This window comes from Mobula hypostoma, chromosome 3 (genome assembly GCF_963921235.1).
Source record: "Mobula hypostoma chromosome 3, sMobHyp1.1, whole genome shotgun sequence".
Lineage (NCBI taxonomy): Eukaryota > Metazoa > Chordata > Chondrichthyes > Myliobatiformes > Myliobatidae > Mobula > Mobula hypostoma.
Window position 1 is genome coordinate 15010939 of NC_086099.1, and position 23829 is coordinate 15034767.

At 42.5% G+C, this 23829-nt stretch overlaps 1 protein-coding gene across 2 annotated transcripts in view; it reads left to right on the forward strand.

Moving 5' to 3' along the window:
* Window positions 1-23829, forward strand: part of znf532 (zinc finger protein 532) — a 188464-nt gene that overhangs the window by 26866 nt on the left and 137769 nt on the right. The window contains exon 2 of one of the 2 annotated variants that reach the window (XM_063042706.1): window positions 15811-15893. The gene's annotated coding sequence lies outside the window, so the exon portion shown is untranslated. The remainder of the gene's footprint in view (window positions 1-15810; window positions 15894-23829) is intronic. The other variant, XM_063042708.1, reaches the window with a different exon arrangement.

Below are 23829 nucleotides of genomic sequence, written 5' to 3' on the forward strand. Positions count from 1 at the left end.
AAAAATTTCTGTTTCATCAGCATTGCAGACATTATCTGTACAAAAATTTTAAAGCAAGTCGGGGATTTTATATATTTTCATGTTTCTGCACTTACAGCATCAGCACTATCTTCTTGCCGTGTTTTCTTGAATTTAATGTGGTGTCTACATTTCCATTAAAACAACCAACCATCTGTTGCTTTAAAATCTTTGTGACCCATCTTCTTCACTAACTCCTGACTTCCGTTTTTTTTAAACATTGGTCCATTGGTACGTACTCCTTGTCCAATTAGAATGGGAAAACCATTGATTGAGGACCTCTTTACTATTTGGATCCTTACCTTGACGCTTTCATTTTTGGGATTTTCCCTGTTGTCCCTCACATAATGCCCAATCTTCTCACAGTTTATCTTGCTGATGAATCAAGTGTGCAGTTGTAGATTTCAGCGCTTCAGCTATCTCTGCCAGTTGACAATGAGTGGCGTTGGACAGATGGCTTTTAACTTGGTCTAGTAGGGTAATTTTTTTTTTGCATATCTTTTCTTGACAAGTGTTCTCAAATTCTTTAAAGTTCAAAATTTTAAAAACTGAGAATTGTCAAAATGCGCTGCTTCTTGAATTGGCGTTCATCAGCCCAAATGGATAACATAACACAAGCATTCGCAACTATTCGCTCCAAGCATGGTGTAGTGTCTAACAGTCACACAAGTGCATGTGACTGACCGTCTCCTGCCCCAATTAAGTGGCACAGTGCCTAAAATAAATGAAGGGAATTCCACTAATTTCTTTATTTAATTTCATTCTTTAAGAGTAGTCCCAAATAAGCGACTGCCCCAATTAATCAATGGCCCAATTTACCAGAATCCACTGTAATAATATTGTTGAGAGAAAATATTGCTTTAAATTTATTTGTATTCATTTAGAGTTGCTGCACAGTAAACGGGCTCTTCCTGCCCAATTACGCCCGCGTGACCAATCAATCTACTAACCCGAACGTCTTTGGAACGTGGGAGGACACCAGAGCACCTGGAGGAAACCCATGCAGTTACAGGGAGAACCAGAAACTCCTTGCAGACAGTGGTGGGAATGAACCCAGATCGCTGGCACTGTAATAGCGTTACACTAACTGCTGTGCTACCGTGCCGCCTCATTATTTTTGTAGGTTTAGTCATAGTCATACTTTATTGATCCCGGGGGAAATTGGTTTTTGTTACAGTTGCACCATAAATAGTTAAATAGTAATATGTAAATTATACCAGGAAATAAGTCCAGGACCAGCCTATTGGCTCAGGGTATCTGACCTCCAAGGGAGGAGTTGTAAAGTTTGATGGCCACAGGCAGGAATGACTTCCTATGACGCTCAGTGTTGCATCTCGGTGGAATGAGTCTCTGGCTGAATGTACTCCTGTGCCAACCCAGTACATTATGTAGTGGATGGGAGACATTGTCCAAGATGGCATGCAACTTGGACAGCATCCTCTTTTCAGACACCACCGTCAGAGAGTCCAGTTCCATCCCCACAACATCACTGGCCTTACGAATGAGTTTGTTGATTCTGTTGGTGTCTGCTACCCTCAGCCTGCTGCCCCAGCACACAACAGCAAACATGATAGCACTGGCCACCACAGACCCGTAGAACATCCTCAGCATCGTCCGGCAGATGTTAAAGGACCTCAGTCTCCTCAGGAAATAGAGACGGCTCTGACCCTTCTTGTAGACAGCCTCAGTGTTCTTTGACCAGTCCAGTTTATTGTCAATTCGTATCCCCAGGTATTTGTAATCCTCCACCATGTCCACACTGACCCCCTGGATGGAAACAGGGGTCACCGGTACCTTAGCTCTCCTCAGGCCTACCACCAACTTCTTAGTCTTTTTCACATTAAGCTGCAGATAATTCTGCTCACACCATGTGACAAAGTTTCCTACCGTAGCCCTGTACTCAGCCTCATCTCCCTTGCTGATGCAGCCAAATATGGCAGAGTCATCAGAAAACTTCTGAAGATGACAAGACTCTGTGCAGTAGTTGAAGTCTAAGGTGTAAATGGTGAAGAGAAAGGGAGACAAGAGTCCCCTGTGGAGCCCCAGTGCTGCTGATCACTCTGTCGGACACACACTGTTCCAAGCACACGTACCGTGGTCTGCCGGGTAATCAAGAATCTATGACACCAGGAAAGCAGCCACCTGCATCGCTAACAACAGGAATTCTGCAGATGCTGGAAATTCAAGCAACACACACCAAAGTTGCTGGTGAACGCAGCAGGCCAAGCAGCATCTGTAGGAAGAGGTGCAGTCGACGTTTCAGGCTGAGACCCTTCGCCAGGTCACTTGCATCGCTGTCAGCTTCTCCCCCAGCAGAGCAGAGCAGGGTGGATGGTGTTGAACACACTGGAGAAGTCAAAAAACATGACCCTCACAGTGCTCGCTGGCTTGTCCAGGTGGGCATAGACATGGTTCAGCAGGTAGACGATGGCATCCTCAACTCTTAGTCGGGGCTGGTAGGCAAACTGGAGGTTGTTTGAGTTAAACAAGCAGGAAAGCAGGCACGTGTGCATCACTGGAATAGTGACTTCACTTCAAAATGTAATTGGATATCTAGTTGAAATGGGAAGATTTTAGAGTCATGGAGGATGAGCATAGATATGGGTCTAATTGAAAACCTTGTTCGAAGAACCAGCCTAGGCCCATTGGCCTCCAGGATTGAGATTCAGACAGGAGACTTGCACTTTAAAAGCTGTTTTCTTATAGGTTCCTACTGTGGTATTAAATTACAATGTTCAGTAGCAATGTTACTTTCAACAGACTTTTTAAAAAATTGTTATTGACAATCATATTGATTCTGGCAGGAGACTTTTGCAGAAAGGATGCAGTTTAGATCATTAGATGATATCTGGATCTGAACACCAACCAGAAAACCACCTATGTTTTCTGTTTATTGTACAGGGATGATGTAAACTTTTCTAACAGTTGCTAGCTGAAATAAGAACATAAGACATAGGAGCAGAATTAGGCCATTCAGCCCATCGAGTCTGCTCCACGATGTGATCATGGCTGATTTATTTTCTTTTCAACCTCATTCTTCTGCCTACTTGGAGTTTCACACAGTACAAGGAATTAATCTTAAAACAGTTGCGTAATGCAGTTTCAAAATTGGATTTATTATCACCAGCATGTGTTGTGAAACTTGTCGTCTTGTGGCAGGAGTACAGTAGAATACAGTAAAAAAAAAGTAGTGCGGAAAGAGCAAAATAGACAGTTCAGAAATCTGAAAGTGGAGAGGAAGAAGCTGTTCCTAAATGGTTGAGTATGTATCTTCAGGCTCCTATACCTCCTCCCTGATGGCAGTAAATGAGAAGAGGGCATGTCCCGGGTGGCAAGGGCTGCCAATAATGGATGTATTTCTAAAATGGCTAAAATCTGGGAATGTGTCCCTATGTTACAGGTGAATAAGGACATAAATCAAAGTAACTACTGGTGGATACTGCTGAATGTATTGGCCATCATGATATAACTCTAGTACTGTGCACGAGTCTTGGGCACATATATAGCTAGGATGCCTGAGACTTTTGCACAGTACTGGATTTGTCAATGTGGAGCGGACAGCGAGCTTATAAAACTGATGGGAGCGAAGGGTGTTGGGAATGAGTAGGGTGGAGCGCCATGGGAAGGGTGTGGGACAAGTGACAGAGAAGGGATGCCGGGGTGGGGGTGGCACGGATGCAGACACCCGCAGTGTCAAGACACCAGGCAAAGTCATTTGATTCCAAACAATTGGTTTAATGATCATTACAGAATGTACCTCTAGCGTTTCCTGCTCCATCCCCTCTCCCTTTTCCCAACCATAATTCCCCTCTCCCTGCCCCCTTCCTTTCATCACTCACATGTCATGAATTATTTCGCAGCAGTACCGTGTAATACATAAAATTATTATAGTACTGTGCAAAAGTCTTGGGAACCCTAGATAGATGTATATATTATAGGACTTTGTACAGTAGTATGTACAATGTCCTGATTAAATCTCACGTGGAGTTTTGGGAGTAGCTATGGTCACAGTACAGCAAGAACGTATGATGTTTGGCACAGAATGAGGCATAGATTAACCAGAATGATGTCTGTGCTCCCAGGGTTAATGACTGAGACTCCATTTCCTGGAATTTAGAAGAGATGAATTGATTGAAGTTTTCAAGATTATTGTAGAGCAACTGAGATGGATAGATAGCAAGATGTTACTTCTACTGTTGTGCTCTAAAATTTAAAGCCATTTCCTTTAGAAATAAGTTAACTGGTCACTGCCCTAGGCATAGAATGTGTGTCAGAGAAATCGGGTGATCAGTAGGTGAGAGAGTATGGATTGCATCAGAAAAGGTGGGGAATAGAGCTGATACAATTCCTCTGAGAGCCAGGATAAATGTGAGTGTGTGAGTGTATTAAGTTTGGTTCACTTGTTACCCATAATGAAACAGGCTTAAGGAATGGTTTGAACCATTCTCACGTGTGTATCTTTTATTTGTCTTAATTTGGAATTCCAATCTCATAATTTACAGAACAGCCCCATAATGATTAAACCGCTGTAATTAAAATTTAATTTTCAAACCTTCAATGTAAATAAAAATCTTCATGTTTGCTTATTAGCCATTAAGTAGATTTGTGAAATTTATTCATTAGGTAGTTCTGTGTTTAAGTATTTCAGGATAATTTATTCTTTCTCCTTTTCTTCCCTGAACAACATCTGGAAGAATCCTATCTGCTCTAGCTGGCTGTGTCTTTCAGTAACTGTTCCTCAGACTCTCACCATAGAATGCCTGATTCTTGCTCAGGGTCTTCCTGAAATATTTTACTTAATTTCATCTGTGGGTGTCACTGACAAATCTCTCTTTCTAATGCACAGTTTAGGATTCAGCATATTATTTACATTGGTTAATATCCACTATAATGCAGACGCACATTTTTAAAATGAAAGTTCAATCTTAAAATGTTAGCGAAGTTTATGGTGTAAGAAAATGTATCCACTCAGTGGCCACTCTTTTTAGGTGTGGTTGTGGAACCCAGTGTGGTCTGGTGCTATATATAGTCTCTCCACCTCAAGGTTTGATGTGTTATGTATTCAGAGATTATCTTCAGCACACCACTGTTGTAGCATGTGATTATCAGAGTTACTGCCGCCTTCCTGTCAGTTTGAACCAGTCTCGATCCTGCTCTGATCTCTCTCATTAACAGTCATGTTCACCCACAGAACTGCTGCTCTGCATGTATTTTTGCTTTTTCACATTATTCTCTGTAAACTCTAGAGACTGTGTGTGGAAAATCCCAGGAGATCAGCAGTTTCTGAGATAATCAAACTACCCCATTTGGCACCAGCATTCATTTCACGGTCAGTCATTGAATTCACATATCTTCCCCATTTTGATGTTTGGTGTGAACCTCTTGACCAGGTCTGCATGTCTTTATGCACTGAGTTGCTGCCACATGATTGGCTGATCAGAAATTTGTATTAATAAGCAGGTGTCCCTCATAAAGTAGCCGCTGAGTGTAAATGTAGTATTGGCAGTCATGAATGTTGTTTCGTTTTGGGATAGTTTAAATGCACTCTTCAGAAATGCTTATTTTCAAAAGGATGGGAAAGGCTGAAGGAGCAGATGAGCTCTTTTGAAGCAATTCATTGACTTGTCTCAACAAACAGCAATTTTTTAAAAAATCCCTAAAGCATTAAGTTTTAAATTTTCTTTTTTTAAAAAATTTGCATGTCTACAAATTGAGGGGCAGTCACCCAGCAGGTACCTTTTCCATTAAGCAAGCTGTGCGAATTTTTGTTTGAAGTGGGATCTAGAGATGAAGCAGGGTTGCCTCTGTCTCCTGAGACAAATAATAAAGGCCGTAAACAAAAGAACACATATGGAAGTGTTGTAATTGAGTTTAGGATTGTAAAATACCTGGAGTATCCTCCATTCAGAATATCCATTTTGAATATAATTTCATTTATAACACGGCAAGATGTCACGTGTTTCCCTGGTAGAGGAAAAAAATTCTGAAGGGTCTCAGCTTAATGTCAACAATACTTTTTTTACTATAGGTGCTGCCTGGCCTGCTGAGTTCCTCCAGCATTTTGTGTGAATTGCTTGGATTTCCAGCATCTTCAAAAATTCTCTTGTCTGTGTCAGGACAGAGTTTCCTCCTGCCATCTGGAGGCATATTGCCAACAGCAACAACTTGTGAACACAGTTGTCATATTGCTGACTGTCCAACGCTTCAGCGGTGACAGATCCCTTCAGAGGACTGTCGAGTTGAACACATGATGTTCCAGTACCTGTGGCTGCATGCTTGTAAGACCTTAAGATACAGGAGCAGAATTAAGTCATTTGGCCCAACGAGTCTGCTCCGCCATTTCCTCATGGCTGATCCATTTTTCTCTTTCAGCCCCAATCTCCTGCCTTCTCATCGTATCCCTTCATGCCCTGACCAATCAAGAATGTATCAACCTCTGGATTAAATATACCCAATGACTTGGCCCCACAGTCGCCTGTGGAGCCACAGATTCATCTCTCTGGCTGAAGAAATTCCTCCTCATCTCTGTTTTAAAAGGGCGCCCCTCTATTCTGAGGTTGTGTCTTCCGGTCTTGGACTTCCTTACTGTAGGAAACATCTTCTCCATATCCTTATATTCTTCAATTTGAGTTTCTAAATCTGCCCCATTTTTTGAATAAAGAGAATTGGGTAAATTTATGAAGAAAAATGTTTGATTATGTGTTGCCACTATATCATGTGTTTATGACATTTCCTAGACTCCTGACCATATGGATTGCAGAATCCTCTTCTGGCCTTGTATGTTCAATTTTCTGCTCAAAGATAAACATTTGTGCAATTTAATGTAAAGGAATATAATTTTTCAGTGACATGGGATTCTGCACATGCTGGAAATCCTGACTAATGCTGGAGGACCTTAGCAAGTCAGGCAGCATCTGTGGAGAGATCTTCTGTCCTGCAGCAATTTGTGTGTTACTCTGAATTCCCATAGATGTTTTTGAACCACAATGTATGACTGTTGTAAGAACTGCACAGCATGGAAAATGGTCCTCAGCCTGACTTGGCCGTGCTGACTGAGACTGACCATAACCATAAGACATAGAACAGAATTAGGCCATTCAGCTGATCAAGTCTTCTCCACCATTCCATCATAACTGAATCATTATTCCTCGCAAACCCACCCTCCTGACTTTTTCCCATATCTTTTGACACCCATGCTAATCAAGAACCTACCTCCACTTTAAATACACCCAATGACTTAACCTCCAAACTGTCTGTGGCAATGAATTCCACAGATTCACCACCCTCTGAATAAAGAAATTCCTCCTCTACCCATTTCTAAATGGAAGTCCTTCTATTGAAGTTGTGCCTTCTGAACCTAGATTCACCTGCTCATTATAGGAGACATTCTCTGCATGTCCACTTGATCTTGGCCTTTCACTATCTGTTTGGGTTTACATGAGATCCCCCCTTATTCTTCTAAACTCTAGTGAATACAGGCCCAGAGCAATCAGGCATTCCTCATGTTAACCCTTTCCCTATTTTCCACATGTGGTCTATGTCCCTCTATTCCTTTCTTGTCCATGTACCTGTCCAAATGCTCCCTAAGCAATGATTGTAAATGCATTAACCACCACCTCTTACAGCTCTTCCCAGTTATCAATCACCCCCTGTCAAAACAATGTGACACAATCAATGAACATACCTCATTACTGGACTTCGTACAGGCAAAACATGCGATTAATTTGGTGCAGATTTGCAAACTAAAAAAAAATTGGAATCAAAGGAGTGCTATTGGCATTGCTGTAGTACAGGTATAACATCAGTTAAAGATCAGCTTTACTTGTCACATGCACATCGAAACATACAGAGAAATGCGTTGTTTGCAACAACAACCAACACATTGGCACTGTCCGAGGATGTGTTCAGGGCAGCCCCAAAGTGTTACCATGCTTCCTGCACCAACATAGCACATCCATAACTTACAAACCCTAACCTGAGAGTCTTTGGAATGTTGGGATGAAACCAGAGTGCCTGGAGCAAATCCATGGGGTCACGGCGAGAACGTACAAATTCCTTACAGACAACGGCTGGAAGTGAACTTGGTGCGCTAGTGCTTTAAAGCATTGCGCTAACTGTGCAGTGATAAATAAAGTATCAGTGTGGTGGGGATGAGTCAGGTGCTCCAGTAACACCTGAGGATCCTCTCCCATGGTGTATGTACAACACCATTAATGTGGCTTCTCTAATGTAAATCTGACTAGGCTCAAGAAGTTTTTAACCCCATAAAATGGGACTAGAGACAATGGTAGATCATAGAACACCACAGCACAGCACAGACCCTTCAGCCCAAAATATTGTGCTGACCTTTTAACCTAATCCAACATTGATTTAACGCTTCTGTTTTAAAATAGCCTTCCATTTTTCTATCATACATGTGCTTATCTAATAGTCAGTGAAGTGTCCCTACTGTATCTGCCTCTACCACAATCCCTGGCAGAGCGTTCCATGAATTAATCACACTGTGTATTTCTTTTTTAAAAAAGTTTGCCTCTGACATCACCTCTACACTTTCCTCCAATCACCTTTAAATTATGCCCCCTCATTAGCCATTTATGGAGCAGATTTGATGGAGTGATTGGCCTCATTCTACCCCTCTAAAAAATCTCCCACTGTCCACTCTCTGTCTCTTGTAATCCTGTACACATCTATCAAGTTGCCTCTCATGCTCCTTTTCTCCAAAGGAAAAAGCCCCAGCTTGCTCAGTGTTTCCTCCTAAGACATGCCCTCTAATCCAGGTAACATTCTGGTAAATCCCCTCGGCATGCTCTCTAAACCTTCCAAATCTTCCCTATAATGAAGCAACCAGAACTGGACACAATTGTGGTCTAACCAGGGTTTATAGTACTGCAGCAATACCTCACAGCTCTCAAACGTAATCCCTCAGCTAACGAATGCCAGCACATCGAATTGTTGCATTCAATATTCCTCAGGCACAAGGGATTTGATTGCAATTAAACAGCAATATGCATTATTCCCACACAAAAAAAAGTGTTCTTGCTACTGAGGAAGGCAAAACTCAGCCAGGCCAGATTTAGTGCTGGGTGGCCTATTTCAAGTTCAAGTTTATTGTCATTCAGCCATACATATGTATACAGCCAAACAAAACACTGTTCCTCTGGGCCCGAGCCGTGATTGATTTAGTGGAGTGGATTTGATGGGCTAAATGGCCTAATTCAGCTCCTATGTCTTGTGGTCTTATAGATTTATTATCAAAGTGTGTATGCTATAGACAACCCTGAGATTTGTCTTCCCACAGCCAGCCACGAAACAAAGAAACACCATGGAACCTGTTCAAAGAAAACCTCAAACACCCAAAACACAAAAAAAATTGGGCAAATGGCAAAAAATGAGTGAAAAACACACTAAATATTAAACATCAAACTGCAGAGCCTTTAAACAGTTTAGGAATGTTCAGTTTAGTACAGTTCAATTCAATTTAGCTCTGTGTCGTTAGTTGGCTTTAGGCCGCAGAGTCCGTCTGCCCCGATCAAAATAGCAATATAAGAGGAAAGAGAAAGCAGAAACACATAACATGAACCGCAGGGTCCAATCCACAAATACGCTGATTAAACCTTGCCCGGGACCCAAGCCTCCGGCTGCATCAAGTGAGAGGGAAAGAGACGAGCCAAATTCAGGCAGCTTCCTCTGGTGGCGGCAAGGGATGGGGGAATGAGAGACTGGTAAAACATAGTACATATAATTACAATCCAGCACATACAGTTATTTACAAAATAATAGTAGCATCAATCATTGAGGATATAATCTGAAAGTTGACATAAAGTGTGAGGTGCATGTTTATGTAAGGCAGTATACTGGATCTCCTCGGGTCAGTTGGTGAGGGGTAAACTGCCAGCCACATGCAAATACACTACATCAAATTACATTTATTTGGATCCTGCCTTTAATAACTGCCAATTTGCCTCCTGGTATTAACCAAATAAAATTTGACAAAGATATCACAGCAGCTGCCTTAAAATTTCACAAATAGGAAGCCTTTTAAGGAATATCTTCAAAGCAGGAAAGAATCAGAATCAGGTTTATTATCACTGGCATGTGACGTGAAATTTGTTAACTTAGCAGTAGCAGCAGTTCAATGCAATACATAATATAGAAGAAAAACAACATAAAATAAAAGAATAATAAATAAGTAAATCAATTCAAGTATATCTAGTCCTGACGAAGGGTCTCGGCCTGAAACGTCGACTGCGCCTCTTCCTATAGATGCTGCTTGGCCTGCTGCGTTCACCAGCAACTTTGATGTGTGTTGCTTGAATTTCCAGCATCTGCAGAATTCCTGTTGTTCAAGTATATATATATTGAATAGATTAAAATTGCGCGAAAAACCAGAAATACTACGTATTAAAAAAAGTGAGGTAGTGTCCAAGGGTTCAATGTCCGTTTAGGAATCAGATGGCAGAGGGGAAGAAGCTGTTCCTGAATTGCTGAGTGTGTACCTTCAGGCTTCTGTACCTCCTGTCTGACGGCAAGAGTGAGAAAAGGGTATGCCCTGGGTGCTGGAGGTACTTAATAGTGGATGCTGCCTTTCTGAGACACCGCTCCTTGAAGGTGTCCTGGGTACTTTGTAGGTCAGTACCCAAGATGGAGTCAACCAAATTTACAATCCTCTGCAGCTTTCGGTCCTGTGCAGTAGCATACCGCCCCCCACCCCCCCCCACATGAGACAGTGATGCAGCCTGTCAGAATGCTCTCCACGGTACATCTATAGAAGTTTTTGAGTGTATTTGTTGATCTACCAAATCTCTTCAAACTCCTAATAAAGTATAGCTGCTGTTTTGCCTTCTTTATAACTACATCGATATGTTGGGACCAGGTTAGATCCTCAGAGATCTTGACACCCAGAAACTTGAAACTGCTCATTCTCTCCACTTCTGATCCCTTTATGAGGATTGGTATGTGTTCCTTCGTCTTACCCTTCCTGAAGTCCACAATCAGCTCTTTCGTCTGACTGACGTTGAGTGCCAGGTTGTTGCTGTGACATCACTCCGCTAGTTGGCATATCTCACTTCAGTACGCCCTCTCGTCTCCACCTGAGATTCTATCAACAATAGTTGTATTGAGCCTGGGAGACTTATGAAAGAGTGGCAGGGTAGTGCAGCGGTTAATGCAACAGCGACCTGAGTTCAATTCCCACCACTGTCTGTAATGAGTTGCATTCTCCCGTGACTGTGTGGGTTTCCTCCCGCAGTCCAAAGACATATGGGTTAGTAGGTTAATTAATTGCACATGTGTAATTGGGAGGCACAGGCTCATTAGGCCTGTAGGGTTTGTTACTGTGCTGTTTGTCTCAATAAAATAAAAGATGGAGGGGCATTCAAACCATCAGGTGGATGCTGACTCCCTGGAGAGCAATCTCATGGATCCCACTTTTCTCTCATTTCCCTCTAACCAAAGAACAGTACAGCCCAGGATTAGGCCTTTCTACGTACTATGTTGTGTTGAACTAACTAAACAAATGATGCCTAAATACACTATTATCTCTCCATTCTCTGCATAATCATGTGCCTGTCTGGGAACCTCACTGGCACCACATTCCATACACCCACCAATCTGTGTGTTTGCCCAGCACATCTCCTTTGAACTTTCCCCTTCGAACATTTAATGCGTGTCCTCTAGTATCAGACTTTTCAACCCCAGGTCTCCCCTCTGCCTCTGCCATTCCAGAAAATACAACCCAACTTTGTCCAACCTCTTCTCATAGCATACGCCCTCTAATCCAGCCAGTGTCCTAGTAAACCACCTCTGCACCACTTGCAAAGCCTCCACATCTTTCCTATTAAAGGTCAACCAGAAATGTATGCAATACTCAAGATGTGGTCTAACCAGAGTTTTCTAAAGCTGTAACATCTTGACCTTTGAACTCAAAGTAGCAACTATTAAAGTCAAGCCATATGCGGCCTTCACCACACTATCAACTTGTGCGGCTGTTTACAGGGAGGTATGCACTTGGTCCCCAAGATCTGTCTGTGCATCAACTTTATTAAGGGTGCTGCTATTAACTGTGTACACTCCTTTTACATTTAATATCCCAAAGAGCAGCAGGCTACACTTGCCCGGATTAAACTCCATCTGCCATATCGCTGCCCATATTTGCTGAGCTATATTCCACTTTATCTTTGGCAGTCTTCTACACTGTCCACAATGCCGCCAATGTTTGTGTCATCTGTAGTCTTACTAACCCACTCATCCACATTATCCCTCCAAGAGGACCACAACTTTGTCGTAGGGTTTGGAGGATTGCATGCCTAAATGATCCAGAGAGCTATGTTGGCTGGAGTCAGGGCCTTGTTCTTTGACTCTTGGTAGGGTCACCCATGCCATGGATGTTTCCATCCAGGGGGTCAGTGTGGACATGGTGGAAGATTACAAATACCTGGGGATATGAATTGACAATAAACTGGACTGGTCAAAGAACACTGAAGCTGTCTCTATTTCCTGAGGAGTCTGAGGTCCTGTAACATCTGCCGGATGATGCTGAGGATGTTCTACGAGTCCGTGGTGGCCAGTGCTATCATGTTTGCTGTTGTGTGCTGGGGCAGCAGGCTGAGGGTAGCAGACACCAATAGAATCAACAAACTCATTTGTAAGGCCAGTGATGTTGTGGGGATGGAACTGGACTCTCTCATGGTGGTGTCTGAAAAGAGGACGCTGTCTAAGTTGCATGCCATCTTGGACAATGTCTCCCATCCACTACATAACGTACTGGGTGGGCACAGGAGTACATTCAGCCAGAGACTCATTCCACCGAGATGTAACACTGAGCGTCATAGGAAGTCATTCCTGCCCGTGGCCATCAAACTTTACAACTCCTCCCTTGGAGGGTCAGATACCCTGAGCCAATAGGCTGGTCCTGGACTTATTTCATAATTTACATATTACTATTTAACTATTTATGGTTTTATTACTATTTTTTATTTATGGTGCAACTGTAACAAAAACCAATTTCCCCCGGGGTCAATAAAATATGACTATGACTATGAAATAGGTCAAAAGGTAAAGGCCAAAGTAAGAGTGGTCTACCAGTCCTCCAGGTTTGGGGATTCAGCTCAGGACTAACAACCCTGAGTGGTCAAAAAAAATTGTTACAGTACCATCAATGAGGAATCCTTGGGCAGACAGAGATAGAGGACCTTCATTGCTGCCCTAAATGCCAGCAGCATAGCAGGCGGTAACTACTCAACCACGTTATCATCCAAGTCATTTGTAAATATCGACAACAGCATAAATCCAAGTACAAATCTGTACAGAACACTACTCATTACAGAACTATAACCAGAGTGAGATCCATTTAGCAATACCTTCTGTCTTCCATGGGCAAGCCAATTCTGAACCCAAATAGTCAAGTCACTCTGCATCCCAGGCGTCTTTATCTTTCAGGCTGAGTCCTGCGATTTCTCTCTTGCATGTCTATCCTTTTGCCACTTTCCTTGGCAAAGAGATTATTTACCATGGCTAGTGAACCTTCTAGCAGATCTTTGGGACGTGAGAGGAAATCAGAGTATCTGACAGAAACTCTAGTCACTCATTTGGAGAACGTACAAAGTGCATACATGCAACACCTGAGGTCGGACTGGAAGTTTGGCCCTTGGAACTGTAATACAACTGTGGTAATGGGTCAGCTCTTCGGAACTGAGATGAGAAGAAATTTCTTCACTCAGAGGATGGTAAATGTTTGGAATTCTCTACCCAAGATGTCTATAGGCTCGACCATCATCAACTGAAGAATGCAGATGATAGACTTTTATATCGTAAGAGAATTCAAATATATGATGTAAGAGTCTGGTCTAGAATTCCATTATGGCTTTAAAAAAAAATCAAACCCATGCTCCTCCCTGTAACCTTTAACCCCAATATTAATCACAAACCTATCAACCTCTGCCTTAAATACACCCAATGACTTGGCTTCCATTGCACTCTGAGTCATAGAGTACTGCAGCAGAGAAACCGGCCTTTTGGCCTATCTAGTCCGTTCTTAACCTTTATTCTGCCTAGTCCCATCTAACCACACCTGGTACATAGCCCTTCATACCCTTCCAGTCCATGTACTTATCCAAATTTTTTTTAAATGTTGAAATCGAACCTACATCCACCACTGCAGCTGGCAGCCTATTTCACATTTGCACCACTCTCTGAGTGAAGAAGATCCCCCTCAGCTTCCCCTTAAATATTTCACTTTTCACCCTTATCTGATGGCCTCTAGTCTTCGTGTCATCCAAATTCCCTGCTTGCATTAGCCCTATCTATATCTCTCAATTTTATGTACCTCTATCAAATCTCCCCTTACTCCCTGATGTTGCAGCTCTGTGCCAATATATTTCATATATTTATTGTCATTTGCCTGAAGATACTCATCATAACCTTAGTTTAAAAGAAACATCCCTTTATTCTGAGACTCACTTCTGATCCTACAAATGGATACGCCCTCTCCATGTCCACTCTATCCAGGCCTTTCAGTATCTGGTAGGTTTCAATGAGATTCCCTCCACCCCTCCAATACATCTGAACTTCCTCAAGTACAGGCTCAATAGTCCTCAAAGATCAAAACCTTTCATTCCTATGATCATTCTTGTGAACCTCGTATGAAATCCCCTCCAGGGCCAACACACCCTCCCTTAGATATTGCTCTCAATATTCCATTGAAGGATTAGAAGTTAGCATAAGAAAGTGGCACTGGGATACGTTTAGTAGCCACTTTATCCGGTACCTCCTGTACCAAAAAAAAAGTGGCCACTGTCTGTATGTCTATGGTCTCCTGCTGCTGTAGCCCATCTATTTCAATGTTTGATGTTTTGTGCGTTTCAGAGGTGCTCTTCTGCACGCCATAGTTGTACCATTGGTTATTTGAGTTACCGTCGCCTTCCTGTCAGCTTGAACCATTTTGGCCATTCTCCTCTATTTTCTCTCAGCAACAAGACATTTTTGCCCACAGAACTACAGTCCATTGGACTTCTGTTGTTTTTCTCAGCATTCTGTGTAAACGCCAGAGGCTGTTGTATGTGAAAATCACAGGGGATCAGCAGTTTCTACATTAGTGGCACCAACAATCATTCCACGGTCAAAGTCACTTAGGTCACATTTGGTTCCCCATTCGGACATTGGGTCTGAACAACAACTGAACCTCTTGGCCATGTCTGCATGCTTTTACGTATTAAGTGCTACCACATGATTGGCTGATGAGATAGTTGTATTAGCAAGCAGGTGTATCTGATAAAGTGGCCACTGTGCATAAACCAGCCAAGATCTTGAAAGTGGCAGAGAAAGCACCATGTTGGGTTGCCCAATTCTGTTTCTATTTCTTCATCATATGTGGTACCCTGGCTGTGACTGGATGGATCGTGGCAGCTGCTGATGCCATTTGGACCTTTTAGCATTGGTACATGAAGGTGGTGTCTTCAAACATGTCTTAGGCTGCAGTGAGGCAGAAGAAAATGAGGAAAAATTAATTAACAACCATGCGTGTTTTTAAAAGGAAGCAGAGTTCTCAAAACAATGTTCACTTGTTGAATTTAAACCATCAGGTTACATGGTTACACAATCACTTCTGAGGCCACTGCACAAAAACAGTTTATTTTTGGAAATGATGTAAGGGAAGGAAATTGTTATGCACACAAAATGTCCAGGGCAGCTGAAATTCTTTGTCCCGTTTTCACTTTACATATCAATGGTGGTCTATACAGTGATTATTGGTAACATTCAAAATGGATTTACATGCTTTTCTTCTCTTCTCTGAAGGCACTGAATCCAACTCGGAAGTAATTGCACGGATAACGTTTAGCCTGCAGGATCCCGGCATTGTTCAGGTATATACCAAGTCAGTAAGTGTCCATTCTACCTATTCTTCTGATTACTGAGTATCAAATGCCTCTTATTCCAGAATGGCCTTGTGAGTCCTAATCCTTACCTAATTTGGTAACCAAATATGTGCTGGTGCAACAGATTTAAGCTTTTATGATCCTAGCGGTGCTAGAGAGAGGAAATCCGCACTGTTTATTTTCCCTCCTAACCTGAAGGTGCCTGTTGCTTGTCGTCCTGTTAATTCAGTTAACCAGAGTCAGGCGCTTGTCTCTAATAAGTGAGATTTGTGTGTTCTACTGTAAGATCACTATGGCAATTGTGTGTGTTAGTTGCATAAAGCAACATTTCTAGTTTTGGAAAACCTGGCTTGATTGTAAATGTTCATAAAATTGCACAGATTCGGACTCTGATGTATTTATCATATATACATCGAAGCATACAGTGAAATGTGTCATTTGCCTTAACAACCAGCACACCCAAGGATGTGCTGGGAGCAGCTGACAAATACGGCCACACATTCTTAGCAGAGCAACACAGAACACAACAAAACCAGAATACAATGAGTAAAATAACAGCAGCAAAACAAGCCCTGTACCCACCATTCAGGTCATGCTCCCTTCTCGCTGCTGCTATCAGGAAGAATGTACAGGAGTCTCAGGGCCCACACCACCAGGTTTAGGAACAGTTATTACCCCTCAACCATCAGACTCTTGAACCAGAACGGATAACTTCACTCGCCCCATCACTGAACTGTTCTCACAACCCATGGACTCATTTTCTAGGACTCTTCATCTTATGATCTGAATATTTATTGCTTATTTATTTATTATTATTATTTATGTTTTTTCTCGCCTTTTCATATTTGCACAGTTTGTTGATTTTTTTACGCATTGGTTGTTTGTCCTGCTGGGTGTGGTCTTTCATTGATTCTTATTGTGTTTCTTGTATTTACTGTAAATACTTGCAAGAAAATGAATCTCTGGTGTATACAGTGAAGAGTCTACTATAAGCCAATGGAGTCTCACAGCTATCTGGACTATTCCTCTTCTCACCCTGTCTCTTGCAAAAATGCCATCCCCTTCTCGCAATTCCTCCGTCTCCGCCGCATCTGCTGTCAGGATGAGGCTTTTCATTCCAGGACAAGGGAGATGTCCTTTTTTAAAGAGAGGGGCTTCCCTTCCTCCACCATCAACTCTGCTCTCAAACGCATCTCTCCCATTTCACGCACATCTGCTCTCACCCCATCCTCCCGCCACCCCACTAGGAATAGGGTTCCCTTTGTCTTCACCTACCACCCCACCAGCCTCCGGGTCCAACATATAGTTCTCCGTAACTTCTGCCACCTCGGGATGCCACCACTAAGCATATCTTTCCCTTCCCCCCCCCCTGCTTTCCGCAGGGATTGCTCCCTACGCGACTTCCTTGTCCATTCGTTCCCCCCATCTCTCCCCACCGATCTCCCTCCCGGCACTTATCCTTGTAAGCGGAACAAGTGCTACACATGCCCTTACACTTCCTCCCTCACCACCATTCAGGGCCCCAGACAATCCTTCCAGGTGAGGCAACACTGCATCTGTGAGTTGACTGGGGTGATGTACTGCGTCCGGTGCTCCCGATGTGGCCTTCTATATATTGGCGAGACCCGACGCAGACTGGGAGACCGTTTCACTGAACTCCTACACTCTGTCCGCCAGAGAAAGCAGGATCTCCCAGTGGCCACACATTTTAATTCCACGTTCCATTCCCATTCTGATATGATTATCCACGGCCTCCTCTACTGTAAAGATGAAGCCACACTCAGGTTGCAGGAACAACACCTTATATTCCATCTGGGTAGCCTTCAACCTGATGGCATGAACATTGACTTCTCTAACTTCTGTTAATTCTCCACCTCCCCCTCGCACCCCATCTGTTATTGCCCATCCTCTGGGCTTCACCCCTCCCCTTTTTTTTCTCCTTAGTCCTCCTGTCCCATGTTCCTCTCATATCCCTTTTGCCAATCAACTGTCCAGCTCTTGGCTCCATCCCTCCCCCTCCTGTCTTCTCCTATCATTTCGGATCTCCCCTATCCCCCTCCCACTTTCAACTCTCTTACTAGCTCTTCTTTCAGTTAGTCCTAACAAAGGGTCTTGGCCCGAAATGTCAACTGTACCTCTTCCTATGGTTGCCGCCTGGCCTGCTGCGTTCACCAGCAACTTTTGTGTAAATCTCACAAACCTGAGCTCTGTGATGGAATGAGATTACCCGATTGCAAAATTCAGCGCTGTTCCCGAAGCCACCATGTAACAATGCAACATCCCTACTGACACTGAGCAGTCCTTGGGCCATAGAGAGTCATAGAGCACTTCAACACAGAAACAGGCCCATCTAGTCTGTTCTGAATGTTGATTTTTCCTAACTAGTCCCATTGACCTGCACTTGAACCATAGCCATCCATACCTCAGCCATGTACTTAAAAGATTAAAGATTAGCTTGATTTGTCATCGTACATCAAAACTTACAGTAAAATGCATTGCTGCTGTAGTATCAGATCAACGAGGTGTGTGCTGGGGGCAGCCCCCAAGTGTCAGTATACTTCCAGTGCCAACACATTATGCCCACGACTCACCTACCCCAACTACACGTCCTTGGAAACTTGACTGCTCAAAGTGACAAAGTCGCTTTCATCATCAGTCTGTCCTGGTCCAGCCACATAGATGACATGGTCAAGAAAGCTCACGAGTACCTCTACTTCCTCAGGATGTTGAAAGAAATTCAGTCTGGCCATAAGACTTTCAGACATGGGAGCAGAATGAGGTGTTTTGGCCCATTTAGTGTGCTCCACCATTTCATCATGGCTGATTTATTAACCCTCTCAACCTCATTCTCCTGTCTTTTCCCCATAATCTTTGATGCCCTTACTCATCAAGAACCTATCAACCTCTGCTGTAAATATACCCAATAATTTGACCACCACAGATGGTCTGTGGCATTGAATTGCACAGACTCAACACCCCCTAGCTAGAGAAATTTCTCCCTATCTCTGTTCTAAGGGGATGTTCTTCTATTCTGAGGCTGTGTTCTCTGGAGCGCACTGAGGAACTCAAGCCAAAGTGTCAGGAACATACAGAAAGCCAAAGCAGGTGGGTGACGTAGGTGTCTTTCTGTGGCTGCGTTAGCATGTGATGAAGAATTTCGGCATGCTTGTTCTTGCAGAAACGTGGCTCCAGGACAACATCCTGTGCACCACCAATCTATAGGCCATGACACTCCGGGATTTGGGCTATATTATTTATTTTTTGTAACTAACTATGTTTTACAGCTAATGTAATTATACCTGCCTCGTACTGTAATTAACTGTGTCTTGTGATGTGTGTGACTGTTGGTACGGTGCTTTGTACCCTGGCCCCAGAGGAACACTGATTTGTATACTTGTGTTCATGTATATGGTTGAATGACAATTAAATTTGAATGAGACTGCCACCTCACAAATGTTGCCCCAGCTGTGGCAATATCTGCAGGACATGTCCACCATTGGCTTTGTCCGTCATCTCCAGAAGCATGGAGCTGGAGTGGAGACGTCATCCTCGATCCTGAGGGTTTGCCAAAGAAGAGGAAATGGAGACAAGTAAAATTTAACACTTGATATGAATGGGATAGGCAAACATTGCTAAAGGAAATCAATTGAAAAGAGGTTAACCTTTTCAGCACTTTCGATTTCCTCTTGGTCATAACAAGTTGTGATATTAAAGACCTCCTGTCTTCTGTTCTTCAATTATTAAAATCTCTTAAAATTACATTGCACCATCAAATAACAGTCATGGATTGTTTAGGGATGTTTAATGGCTGGTTAATCTGGCTTGATGTCCATAGAGCCTTTGCCTGCAGATCCACTTGCTACCAAAAATGATTCAACTCTGCAATCTATCATAAACGTAAACTTCAGCTAAAAATCTATTTTGATTAAATTACCAGTCCAGAGATATAACAATAAATTCAACTTTTCTCCTCCAGAATTATCAGGTTTAACATGAGCTTGTTTACAGCCCATGACTTTGGCTTTTGCATGGGTGTAAAACATCAGCAATTCTCAGCTTGTAGATCGCATGCATCCAATGTGCACTTTGCTCCTAGGGCTGTTTTAACAGTTAATGTATTTGCTTTTTCTCAGTTTAAGTATGCTGAGTAGACACATTGGAAAGGATGACAAAATATGAATTAGTGAGTAGATATGTTCAGATAACAGATGTGAAACTACATTTAAATGGGGACATGGAAAGTGAGTTGTGTAATTGCAGCCTGCGTTGAAATATGAGGGAGTGACCCATTGTGACAAATATGTTGAGAATCATTTCTTTAGATGCTGTAGGATAGAGGGATTGTGGGGATTTGGTAATGTGCCACCCTTCAATAATCAGGCTCCTGAACCCTTCACGTCAGCACTGATCTGATTCCACAACGTGTATGGACTCACTTTCAGGGTCTCTCCAACAGTTTCTCATTCTGCCTCTCTCTTTTTCTCCTTTTTTGTATTTGTATATTGGTTGTTTGTCCCTCTCTGTGTGTTTGTAGTTTTTCATTGATTCTATTGTGTTTCCTCGCATCTGTTGTCAGTTTCTGCAAGAGAATGGATCTCAGGGTTGTATATTGGGACATAGTGTATATGTACTTCGATAATAGATTTACTTTAAACACTGTTGCCAGGCTAGGAACTGAGTGCGCTCGATTTAATGCTACACACCTATATATTCTAGGAATAGAATTTCATGACATTTAGAGGGCTGAAATTTAAAACTTGCATGCTGAATGAATTAAATAATGTCATTGCCTTAGTAAAATGCCTCCTTCAATAAGATGTCTCTCTTTAAAATGTACAACGTTGTTACTTCAGTTTTAAATATCACCAAAACTTTCTTAAGTTTTAAAAAACTCTACATGTAGAACCTTCTGAATATTCATCTTACTAAATAAAGTTATTTGTGTGAATTGGTTTAAGTCTGGAGAAAATGACTGTTTTACATTGTAGCAGAAAAGCCTCCTCATAAAAATTGTCAAAGTTTTTTTTTAGTTGTCAGTGATAACTTTATCTCATACCACAAGAGATATTCAGATACCGGATATCTTGAGCAACTGACACTCACACTCACACTTACAAAATGCTGGGGGAACTCTGCAGGTCATCTACTCAGCAAGGCAACATCAATGGAGGGGAATAAACAGTTGGCGTATTAGGCCAAGACCCTTCATCAGGATTGGAAAGGAAGAGGACAGATAGCAGAAGTGGCGGGAGGGGAGGGGACAGAATACAAGCTGGCAGGTGATAGGTGAGTGGAATGGTGGTTGAGTGGGGAGGTGCGATGAAGCTATGAGGTGATAGGTGGAAGAAGTAAAGGGCTGAAGAAGGAGGAATCTAATAGGAGAGGACAGTGGACCATGGAAGAAAGGAAACGAGAAAGGGAGCCAGAGGGAGGTGATGGGCAGATGAGGAGAAAAGAAGGGGTGAGAGGGTAACTAGAATGAGGGTTGTCTACCCTATGTGCGTCTCTCATAATTTTATAAATGTCTATCTGGTCTCCTGTCAGCCTCTGACATTACAGAGAGAAGATCCCAAGTTTGTCCAACCTTTCCTTTCCAGGTCGCAACTTGGGAAGCCCCTTTTACACCCTTTTCGGATTTCCCACATCCTTCCTGTAATAGGGGTACCGGAATTGTACACAATTCTCCAAACCTCCTTGCCATCAGATTTCTGAACCTTCGACAAGCACTATCTCTGTATTCCTCTTTAGCTCTATCTACTTATGTATCTATAGATTTCTTTATTGATTGTAACTTATAGTAATTTTTAGTCTTGCACTGTATTGCCACAAAACCAATTGCACAACATATCAGTGATAATAAACGTGATTTGAATTTTGAAATGTGACTTAATCACAGTTTTAAAGATTAGATTTACATGTACGTCAAAACACAGTGAAATGTGTCGTTTGAGTCAACAACCAACATAGTTCGAGGGCAGCTTGCAAGTGTCGCCAGGCTTCCGGTGCCAACCTACTAACCCTAATCCATAATCATTGGAATGTGGGAGTGTATCAAAGCCACCCATTAGAAACTCATGTGGTGACGGGGAGAATGTACAAACTCCTTACAGATTGCTTGCACTGTATGTGACGTTTTGTAGGGCTGCAACACGACTTTCTCATTCTGATACTGTCTCAACCAACGAAGGCAAGCTCACTACTTTACCACCCTACTTACTTGCATGGCCATTTTCAGGGAGCTCTGGACTTGGACCCCATGGCCCCTCTGTACTTAAAGTATAAACGGTCAGCAATGAGATATAAAGGGAGTAATTATATCCTATTGCTATTCATTTGTTGAATGAGTAACACCCTGGTAGGGAGCCATGGCATAAAAAAGATTGGAAACCCCTGTTTTAAACAAAAATGAGGCCTGATGGCAGTCCGAATGACAGACTTCTGCTGAACTCTTCAACTGCTTTCTTTATTTCACTTCTGATTTAGAAAATGAAAGTGAAACTATAAATCACCTGGTGTTTGTGGCTGTACTATCGTCTTTTACATCAGGTTCTTTGGGTGTCGAAAATACATTGATTGAAAACTGATTCCCCTGCAACATTCATCTGTCTGGGTTTTCAGGCAGAGTTGCCAGAGTTGTGGTGTGCAGTGTAACCAGAGCTGTGACGTGGATGAATGGTATCATGGCTGAAAGCTATTTAGCTGGCCCCAGCCTGCCTGAATTCAGTCTGATTTTTATTGGAAGAGGCACCATCCTAAATGTGACATCAACGTGTTGTATCTCACTGTATTACCAGCTTGGTGCACAACATCTAATTATCCCTCAGAACATAATTGTTTTTGTGCCCATTTCACCCCCCCCCCCACCAACCAGAACAACTGCTTACGTAACAAAGCAGTTGTGAACTTTTTTTTATATCTAAAACTAAAAGGACCTTTGGCAAATTCCTCTTCGATGTTTATTTTGGATGAGGTTGGAAAGAGAAATTGTGATTGGTCTTCATAGAAATATAAGGTTAATCTTGTTGATGCTGAGATTTTACATTTGTGTTGTGCCAGCTGAAGAGTGCTAGGTGCAATTTTGGATTAACCCTTTGTTAGCTGCAATAGTTCAGATTAGAAAATGGGTCTGAAACAACAAACAATATTTTTCATTGAAGGACTCCAATCTGTTTATTCTTGGAATGCCCTGGCATGGAAACACCAATGCCTTTGAACAGAAAATCCTACTAAAGGTGGTGGATACGGCCCATTCTATCATGGGTAAAGCCCTCCCCACCTTGAGCGGAACTACATGGAGTGTAGTCACAGGAAAGCAGCATCCATCATCAAGGATCCCTGTCTTCCAGGACATGCTCTCTTCTTGCTGCTGCCATCAGGAAGGAGGTACAGGAACCTCAGGACCCACACCTCCAGGTTCAAGAACAGCTATTACCCCTCACCCGCCAGAATCTTGAACCAAGGGGGATAGCTTCACTTGCCCCATCACTGATCTGTTCCAGCAATCTGTGGACTCACTTTCAAGGACTCTTCATCCCATGTTCTCAATATTTATTGCTTATTTATTATTATTATTTCTTATTTTTTGTATTTGCTGTATCTGCACTGTTTGTTCTCTTCTGCACATTAGTTGTTTGTCTTGGAGGCGTTCTATCATTGATTCTATTACATTTCTTGGATTTACTGCATATGCCACAAGAAAATGAATCTCAGCATTGTATATGGTGATATATATGTACTTGGATAATAAATTTACTTTGAACTTTAATCAGAAGTCATGTTTACTCTTGAGGAAATGCACAGTCTCAAGAACTGGGCCAAATTGTAGAAACAATGTGGTTCCATTTCCTCCCAAGCCACAGGCTGTTCATCATCAGAACATCCTTCTTCATGTCAGATTGACCTTCTGACCTCGTATCTTCCATGTCAGCAGGGCTCATTT